Below are 10,940 nucleotides of genomic sequence, written 5' to 3' on the forward strand. Positions count from 1 at the left end.
AAGAAACTAATAAAAAAATAAAAAATAATAATCACATGTAACCACATAAATTTCAACAAATCTAACCATTAATATTATAAATAATTTTAGTTGTTTGATTATATGTATTTATTCGTTTATTGTAAGTGTTGTATTTGTTAGCCCCTACATTTAATGAATTAATTATACATATGTAATAATAATAATAATAATAATTATAATAATAATAATAAATATGTATATTTTTAACTCAAACTAACACACACTCACCTAAAGGATTATTAGGAACACCATGCTAAAACTGTTTGACCCCTTTCACCTTCAGAACGGCCTTAATTCTACGTGGCATTGATTCAACAAAGTGCTGAAAGTATTCTTTAGAAATGTTGGCCCATATTGATAGGATAGCATCTTGCAGTTGATTGAGATTTGTGGGATGCACATCCAGGGCACGAAGCTCCCGTTTCACCACATCCCAAAGATGCTCTATTGGGTTGAGATTTGGTGACTGTGGGGCCATTTTAGTACAGTGAACTCATTGTCATGATCGAGAAACCAATTTGAAATTATTCAAGCTTTGTAACATGGTGCATTATCCTACTGGAAATAGCCATCAGAGGATGGGTACATGGTGGTCATAAAGGGATGGACATGGTCAGAAACAATGCTCAGGTAGGCAGTGGCATTTAAACGATGCCCAATTGGCACTAAGGGGCCTAAAGTGTGCCGAGAAAACATCCCCCACACCATTACACCACCACCACCAGCCTGCACAGTGGTAACAAGGCATGATGGATCCATGTTCTCTTTCTGTTTAAGCCAAATTCTGATTCTACCATCTGAATGTCTCAACAGAAATCGAGACTCATCAGACCAGGCAACATTTTTCCAGTCTTCAACTGTCCAATTTTGGTGAGCTCATGCAAATTTTAGCCTCTTTTTCCTATTTGTAGTGTAGATGAGTGGTACCCGGTGGGGTCTTCTGCTGTTGTAGCCCACCCGCCTCAGGGTTGTGCGTGTTGTGGCTTCACAAATGCTTTGCTGCATACCTCGGGTGTAATGAGTGGTTATTTTAGTCAAAGTTGCTCTTCTATCAGCTTGAATCAGTCGGCCCATTCTCCTCTGACCTCTAACATCAACATGGCATTTTTGCCCACAGGACTGCCGCATACTGGATGTTTTTCCCTTTTCACACCATTCTTTGTAAACCGATAAATGGTTGTGTGTGAAAATCCCAGTAACTGGGCAGATTGTGAAATACTCAGACCGGCCCGTCTGGCACCAACAACCATGCAACACTCAACATTGCTTAAATCACCTTTCTTTCCCATTCTGACATTCAATTTGGAGTCTTGACCAGGACCACAACACTAAATACATTGAAGCAACTGCCATGTGATTGGTTGATTAGATAATTGCATTAATGAGACATTGAACAGGTGTTCCTAATAATCCTTTAGGTGAGTGTAAATACATACCTTTTATTTAATACATTTTAGTGTTAACAAATACACCAATAACAAAATAAAAATAAAAAAATAAATACAAATGGAATAATATATTTAAAAAAATAATGTATTTCTATAAATATTTATGTATATACTTAACACACATATAGGTCTAAGGATACATATTCGTATTTTGTTGACTTCTGCACATTTATGCAATATAGTGTAAATGCTGTACTATATTGACATGGGCATCAAAATAAAAAGAAGTGCGTCTTCGAACCTGCTTACATGTGTGTTGTGAAATAGACCGAACAGACACTTACTTATACTAAACACTTAGCTTTGAACTCATCCATGTTCATGATGCTTTTTGTGTTTATTGATTATTCTGTTAGTGAGCCATTTTTCACATGACATCAGGCACTCTGTAAACTGCAAACATGAGCTCTTTGCGTCTTTATAAGGGCAATAAAATCACCAATAACTCTGTTCTGCAAAGTCGACCACTTAGAAGACGACAGTAGTTAAACCTGCTTGTAATTATAAGATCAAAGAATGAACATCATGTTGCAGCAGATAAGGCTGGATTTAATTGTGTAATTCTCCTTTAAAAGCAAGGGAGAGCTGATGTTGGTCAGTGTCCAGAATGTCTCCCAGCCTCCTGCGGCTTCAGAGATGAAGACAGAAAGACTGTCCGCTCTCATCTGAGGATGTCATTTTTTTGCGCAGCTCTTCTCTCTGTGCCAGAGAGTCAGTGGGGTACTGAGACCACAAAGCTTCGCTGACAGCTAAACCACTTGACGTCCGCCCTCAAAGTTATACACATTATGATTTGTGAATTGTGCTATTATCTTATTGCTATGGGCTTTTAATAAATGTTGAGTTTAGACAGGGCCATACACAAGCAAAAAGAGCTCATTTTATCTGCATCATTTGCATTGGAAAAATATTAAACAAGTAGTGTATTTTATGTACAAATTCAAAAGTTTGGGGTCAATTGTTTTTTTTTTTTAAAGCAATTACACTTTTGAATGGTAAAGAATTCCATTATTTTGTTTCATATTTAATATTGGCAATTTTATATTGAATATGTTAAATTAATAGTGTTAATTGGGACACTTTTTACTGTCCAAGAGTAGTCCAATTTACCAGAATTGTACTTGTATGTTTTATAGAAATATGCCATTTGTTAACAAAATGTAAATTTGGAGAACAAAAAACATTATTTGTACTTTGAAATGTAATGTTTTAACAGCCATTCTTAAAGTACATTCAGTCATAATCAACAGGTTTGTAGCCTCCGAACACATCTTCCCTTTTTAAGAATGACTTCAGTGCCGTTCTTTGTTCTTTTCTCAGAGAAAAGCTTAACTCCAAGTCTTCCAGAGTCGCGGTCAAAGCTGATTCGAAAGACCGCCGTTCGCCAGTGTCTGACGCAAACTCAACTCGGCCGTCGTCATTATGGCCCCGCCCACCGACTCTATACACGATGTGATTGGCCCGGCAAGAGTTAGGTGATTACATCTCAGAAGGGTATTGAGAGTTGCTAGACAACACTCACGGGCAGATTAGATTTGCTGCCGCTAGGGTGCGTCTAGATTTCTAGACTAACAGGTTTGTTCATCACTACAACATTCCATTTGCTTTCCATGTGCTCACATTTTTTCTGTATACATGATAAAACAATCAGAGTCTGAAACAATGTGTATAACACATAATGTACACAATACATCATAATGCCAATACATCATAATCACAATACATCATAGAGTACTCCTACTCTGATGACATCACTCAGCATGATACACTAAGAGACTTATCCAAGTGACTGACCACTTAAATGCATATGGCAAAGTAATGCCAGCTTTTCTAATAGTGTGTCAGACCACAGAAATGAGGTAACGGTCACAGTCTGTGGAGCTAATAGCATTTTTCGGTATCAAAGAAAAACAAATAGCCCTACTAGTGGTTTCTGCTATGTCTGGTTTGTCCTCTACACTAGAAAGGTTATAAACATGCCTTGTTCTTCAACCCTTTCCTTCTGTCTCACCCAAAAACAGGAAAATATTGATCCTCGCTGATGGACCTACAGCTGTCTGTCAGGTGACATCTGTTCCAGACTCTGTGGCCTGTCAGTGTTCAATCTCTCTGAGTGCACCATATGCAATCAGTCATTCTCCAGTCCACTACATTAGCTGTGTGTGTGTGTGTGTGTGTGTGTGTGTGTTTATTGTTTGCATGACATTCATCAAACACAATGTCACTTTAGATATATACACTACAGATATGGGTCAATGATGTCACAGTCATTTTTTGTCCAGATCTAAAGAAACATTGAAAATGCAATTCAAACAGACAATGGCTTGAAGAAACTTGAGAAATGGGTCAAATCAACCTTTTCGGCCTGAGTACTTTGGAATTGTCTTTTAATATTCATTAAGAACAGAGGCATTTTTGTTTTAAAATGTGATTATTGTTATTAAAATATTTAAATAATAATGATATTAATAACATTTTAAAACACAAGTGCCTCTGTATAAATATAAATATTATGATAAGTATATTTTTAAATATTTTAACTAGTGGTGCCATGTGCTCCTCATCATGGCACCTGTTATTAGGTGGGATAAATTAGGCAGCAAGTGAACATTTAGTCCTCAAATATTGGATTTGAGTGAGTTTGACAAGGGCTAAACTGTGATGACTAGATGACTGGGTCAGAGCATCTCCAAAACTGCAGCTCTTGTGGGGTGTTCCCGGTCTGCAGTGGTCAGTATCTATCAAAAGTGGTCCAAGGAAGAAATAGTGGTGAACCAGTGACTGGGTCATGGGCGGCCAAGGCACAATGATGCACATGGGAAACGAAGGCTGGCCCGTGTGGTCCAATCAAACAGACGAGCCACTATAGCTCAAATTGCTCAAGAAGTTCATGCTGGTTCTGATAGAAAGGTGTCAGAATACACAGCACATTACAGTTTGTTGTGTAGGGGGCTACAAAGCAGCAGACCAGTCAGGGTGCCCATGCTGACCCCTGTTCACCATTGAAAGCGCTATAGCGAATAAACTGTGATAATGTTAGAAATGTTGAAGGTATCCGAATACATTTTGGTTGACTATTTATTTATTTATTTATTTATTTATTTATTTATTTATTTATTTATTTATTTATTTATTTATTTATTTTGTTTTATTTTTATTTTCGGGGGGTACATTTGTTCAGCAAGGATGCATTAAATTGATCAAGTGACAGTAGCCTATAGACATTAATAATGTTGCAAAAGCTTTATATTTCAATTTTTTTTTAACTTTCTATTCGTTTTCAACACTGATAATAATAGTAAATGTTTCTTGAGCAGTAAATTGCCATAATTATCTCTAAAGGATCATGTGGATTAAAGACTAGAGTAATGATACTCAAACTTCATCTTTGAATCACAGAAATAAATTGCATTTTAAAATATATTCAAATAGAAAAAAGTAATTTTAAAATGTAAAAATTTCAATAATACTGTTTTTACTGTTTTTGGATCAAATAAAAGCCTTGGTGAGCAGAAGAGATTTCGTTTTTAAACATTTATATATAAAACATTTAAACATATATAGGTTTACCCTTCTATGAAAAGGCAAGGTAGTTAAATAACTACAATAAAATGCTTATTTATTATATATTTATTCATATTCATGATTCAAAAATTATATATTTGTGTTTTTAAAATATATTTTTTTTAAATAACCAAAACCAACACAAACACAAAGATTGTATTTCTAAGACTTAAAAATGGTGTTTTCTTATTTCTACTTTCACTATTTTTTTTTCTCCATGTTCATAGTTAAACAAAGGAGACTAAATAAAGAAATTAGGAAGCTGCCAGAGATTCCAGTGATACCATGCTGTGATAAATGCATCTTTCTACCTTTCAGCATTAATCAGGGACATGCGACATTTGTCACCCGCTGATCATTTATCAAGGAGGAAAAACAAAAAGCAGCCGTGAGTAATCTTATTACCATTCATTTGTCAAACGGGTCTGAACGTCAGACGGGACTCTGTGCTTAAAAGCTAGCTTCCATCACTCATCAAGCTCTCAATAATTAATGTCACTTACGGCATCTGACCAGCGAGCAGTAGACCAATGCAATGCTAATGCCATGCGTGGCGGAAAGGTGCAATGGAAAGATGTTTCTTTCCTTCTGTCTGTCTGTCCAAACATCTATCCTTTTTATCTCATGTATGTTGGAAGTGGGAGGGGGGGTCTGGACCCTGAGGCCAAATGAGAGCAGATCAGAATGAACAGCCCCAGCTGGCACAATGGGTGGATGCCACTGGAAGTCAATTAGCTCACATGTCACAGAGACAGAGTCCCTCCCCCCTTCACTCAGCCCATTCGTGACAGTGTGGTGCCATGGGTACCTCCGCCACAGACCATGAAGAAATGAAGAGTAACTAATCACCACACTGAAGGCAAGGGGGTCTAAAATAAATACATATGCTATTAATAATTCATTTAGGGTCCTCAAAGTCAGAGATATTAATCTTTCAAATACGCATTGCATTACTTCTGCTGTCATCTGGTGTTTTTTAAGTCAGCAGATAATTGGTTTTTCTGATGTGTGCCGCCGTCATTTATTTCTTCCTGTTTCACTTTAAAACTGCACATTAAATTCTTTTGATTATTATCTGTGTAAATTATTTTATAGACTGTAATGAAATAGGCAATACAAATTGGGTAATAGTCCAATCATTTACTGTGGGCATGAAATGTTAAAATTCTGCTTTATCAGAAAGTATCCGAAAGTATAAAACACAAAGGCAAGTTCATAATTTCATGAAAAATCTGAGTCACCTGGTGGGTTGAATATATGTTCAATTTAAATATAGACATAATAGTCTGCATTTATTTAACTCTCTGGTGCTGCACGCATTACCAATTTTCCAAAGCATGCTTTATTCTAAAACTTTGAGAAAATCGGTTGATATCTAAAAAAGGAGCTTTCAGTAAGATTTAGTTTGGGCTCTTTCCACTAGATAAAATTGTTCTCATTTATATCCAATGCTCTCAGTTTTGGCCGCGAACAATGCAAGTGTGACTTTTCTGCAGGACTATTTAACTAATGTCCATGGTTTGTGTGTGTGTGTGTGTGTGTTTGTGGGGGGGGGCATGTTTTTGTGACATATGAGGACACAAATGTGTATAATGACATGGGTATGACACAGGTATTACAAGGAGAGGGTGAAATATGAGGACATTGGCCATGTCCTTACTTTTCAAAATGCTTATAAATCATCCAGGATTTTTTTTTTTGTTAGAAAGTAAAAATGCAGAATGTTTCCTGTGATGGGTAGGTTTATGGGTAGGGGCAGTGTAAAGGGAAAGAAAAGACGGTATGTATAGTATAAAAACCATTACGCCTATGGAATGTCCCCATATGTCACAAAAACAAACGTGTGTGTGTGTGTGTGCACTGTAAAAAATTTCCCTGTAAAATAACAGTAAAGAGCTGGCAGCAGAGACGCCAGCAGTATACCGTTATTTTTACGGTATTCAGATGTAAAATGATTTTACGGTAGTAGTCTGTAAACTAGAAAAACGGTATATTTCTGTATTTTTATAATTTACAGTAAAGAGCTGGCAGCAGAGACGCCAGCAGTATACCGTTATTTTTACGGTATTCATATGTAAAATGATTTTACGGTAGTAGTCTGTAAACTAGAAAAACGGTATATTTCTGTATTTTTATAATTTACAGTAAAGAGCTGGCAGCAGAGACGCCAGCAGTATACCGTTATTTTTACGGTATTCATATGTAAAATGACTTTACAGTAGTAGTCTGTAAACCAGAAATGCTGTATATGTCTGTAGTCACACTGTTAAATGATTTCACAGTCTAATACAGTAAACTGTGAGAATTAAAGTAACAACCTAAACAGTATATTTTCAATATATAAATATATTATAATTTTCAAATAATCACAGAAATATGTTGCATTTTTTAAATAAGTTTTTTATTTTTTACTGTATTAGAAACACAATAAATTTAGCAGTTTCCTAAAATATCAGTCTTCATTGCAATCAATATTAATTGCAATTAACTTCAGTATTCTCAGGGCTATAGGCAATTGCTTAAGATATGCATTATTGTGAATATTATGGAAAATAAGCAATAACTTCAAAATCAAATACTATTCCAAAGAGCAATGTCAATTTTAGCATGAATACAAAAAATGGAAAAAAATAAAATAAAACAAAATCCTGTTGGGCATTTCTACGAGATTTCTAGTAGCAAAAAGAGCCTAGTAGTATCTGTTTTAGACTATGGCAATAAACTTGAAGAGTTAGTTCACCCAGCCCATGATTTACTAACCTTCAAGTCAGTATGACATTCTTCTTTTAGATTCTTCTTTTTATTTCAAAATGCTTACACTACGTCTGACGTGCGTAACTGGTGTGCAATGTCAGACGAAGCGCAAGCGTTTTGAACTGCGAGAGGCGCTACACTTTTTTCATAAGCTGAATAAGAACGGTGATTAGCCTGAAGCTGGATAATTTACTTTATACAATTTTAAATATGGACATTTTTCTGACACAAACGCAATAATTCACTTAAGAAGGCCCTTTTTAACCCGCCAGAGCCGTGTGGAGCAGTTATATGATGTATGTGCACTTTTATGGACTTAAAAAAACAGAACAACAATCACTGCCGTTATAAAGCTTGGAAGAGCTAGGACATTTATTAATATAACTCTGACTGTATTCGTCTGAAAGAATAATGTCATATACACATAGGATGACTTGAGGGTAGGAAATCATGGGCTAATTTTCATTTTTGTGTGAACTAACCCTTTAAATTCTTAAATTGCTCAGAGACTGCCCCTAACCCTTACCAAACATGAAGGAAAAAACCTAGTTAAATAAAACCTAGTTTAATTTAACACATAAGTTTGAAGACCTACAAAGTACAGTACAACATTTTGACAGTAGGCATCAATAATATGCATCAATTAAAACATTTTAGGGTTTATTTCATTTCAGGTTACTCTTTAAATTGTCCTGTGAGGTAGGCTTGTATTTTTACTGCTTAAAATAGTCATTTGAGGTAGCTTGTGTATTTACATCTTAGTTTATATGGATCCAGGAGAGATGTCCATCACTCTGGTAGCCGCTGTTCCTCTCTGCAGTATTATTCCAGTGTTGTCACTGTCAAACAACAACAAACAATCATAATAATAAATAAACTGTAAAATCACGAACGTACAGTATACACTCCAAGCTAATGCTTACAAAAGTTAATAATACCAGTTCTCTTGTGGTTTAATTTGGTAATGCCAGACTGTCAAAACAAAGAGAGCGAGATTAAAGAGCTCACCGATTTATATCAAAGTTCCATTGAAAGTCAAGGAGATTCTTCAGTAGCATGGCGACGTCTCAAAAGACTTCTTCTGGACGATCATACCGTTCTTCTTGGAGACAACCTTGCCCCTTTTGGCCTTCGTCCCTTTCTCTGGATTTATACCAACAAAGCACCTGAAATCAAAATAGTCTAAGATCAGAGTGTTGCAACAACATGCTTTCAGTTAAATGCAATAAATTGTTTTGTTTTTTGTCTTTCTTCATTGCACAAATAGAGTGGACTTGAATGACATATAAAAGTGACAATGTGAATGATTATATTAAAGTCAAGTCAACTTTATTTCTATAGCACTTTTTCCAATGCAGATTTTTTCAAAGCAGTTACACAGTGTTAAACATGAAAATAATGCAACAGAACTTGATTTGGCTGTACAGCCACTCTGGAGAAAAAAAGTGATGTCATCAGCTCATTTCAAATATCATATAGCGACAATGTGGGCAGATCAGTAATTTAGTTTATAATAGTTAATTTAGTTTAGTAATTACATTTATTTGGATATTTAGTTAAAAAAATTATATACATACATATATATTTTTAATTATTACAATTTAGTATATAAAGCCTGTATAGTCAAGCAAAATACCATGTGTCGGGCTTGAAATGTACAGTACTAATACCATTTTATGCGGAAAAAAATACAAACAAATTAATTTAATTGTATATATCCATATTGATGACAAGTAATGAAGAATTTTTACCTCTAAATGAATTCCAGAGTGCAGGGTCCCTCATCTTGAAACTGAAGGTTGAATGTAGTTGCAAATACAGCAGCAAGCCCCATTGCAAATGTTGGTGTGATGCCCTAAGAGATTACACGGTCCTCAAAGATGACCGGACTTGCCCAGTTGCACCTGAAACTTCAAGTCAAAGCATACATATTACCTTGTGTAAATGATATACAATGTGTCTATCAATGAATCTAAATGAAATATACTAGGCAGTATCAGACTAGGACTTGCAGGAAGACTAAATTGTCTCAATGTCAGCTGAAGTAGCAGACACCTGTAGGGAACAAATACATTATTCTTACCATGGTAAGATTTTTAAGAAGAAAAATTATAAAAGGTCAATAATTAGTAAACATTAGTTGAGAGCAACCTACAGGCGAATGAGGTAGGCTAAGTACCTACAGTTAAACTGCTAAATAGATTTGGCAATCAAAAAATTATGGGTAGCAATTTAATTTTTTACAGGTGTTGGGGGAGTTCTACTGCAAATGTTACCAAATTTAAACAAAAAAACACCCAAAAGTAATATTGTTTTGGCTATTCAAATCTGAGCCTCACTGTTAAATGAAATGTTCAAATACCAAGCAAGATAAGCTCCTGAGCATCAGTTTGATATCAAAAATTATTTGCGAAATGAAAAAGATTTCAATTACCGTTTATTTTGTAGATGCAAGACCCGATAGAGGTTGATGAAGAACACTCGATGATATGCAGCACGTTCTCTAAACTGTGTGTCCTCTTCTGGAAAATCTCCTATCCAAATAACGTTTCCTGAAGTCTCCCCAGGAGTTAATGGCAAATTATTTCTAGGTTTTATTAAAGAAAATTGTCCAAAAGCAGTAGCCTCGATTTGTTGTATCAAACTTCTGAACGTACTCCAAACTCCACAGTCAACACTCAGTTTCCAAAAAAATACTGTCGTGTACTGTAATTTAAAACATTAGCATACTGTTTAGGGCCTCTTTCCTGTTCCTCCAAATTAAGCAGCCCACAATGCATTGCTAACTACAGTATTAAACTGTTTAACAAGAAAACAGCATTTTAGTGTTGAAAATTGGCTGTAAATTTACAGCAATTGCTTACAGTGTGTGTGTGTGTTCACATAGCAAGTGGCAAAACCTTTGTTTCGTACCATTCCGATGAATTAAAAAATTCGAAAACAACAAAATGAAAAATCCTTTGGTCAAAAATGACAGAACAGCACCATGAGGGTTAATTAACAGTAAATAAAGTAATATTTTGAAATATTATAATTTAATGCATTTTAAAATATAATGTATTCATTTTATGACAAAGCAGAATTTTAGTGTTTGAGATACATTATCATCAATGTTGAAAAAAGTTCTGCTTTTTTCAGGATTATTTGATGAAT

At 35.2% G+C, this 10,940-nt stretch overlaps 1 long non-coding RNA gene across 1 annotated transcript; it reads right to left on the reverse strand.

The window, feature by feature from the left end:
- Positions 1–7,975: 7,975 nt before the first annotated feature.
- LOC137058571 (uncharacterized) lies at positions 7,976–10,607 on the reverse strand. Its single transcript, XR_010900750.1, has 3 exons — positions 9,539–10,607; positions 8,796–8,953; positions 7,976–8,626 (listed from the first exon to the last, which is right to left on the reverse strand). It is a non-coding gene; the product is annotated as an uncharacterized lncRNA (long non-coding RNA).
- Between the last annotated feature and the right edge of the window lie 333 nt (positions 10,608–10,940).

This window comes from Pseudorasbora parva, chromosome 22 (genome assembly GCF_024679245.1).
Source record: "Pseudorasbora parva isolate DD20220531a chromosome 22, ASM2467924v1, whole genome shotgun sequence".
Lineage (NCBI taxonomy): Eukaryota > Metazoa > Chordata > Actinopteri > Cypriniformes > Gobionidae > Pseudorasbora > Pseudorasbora parva.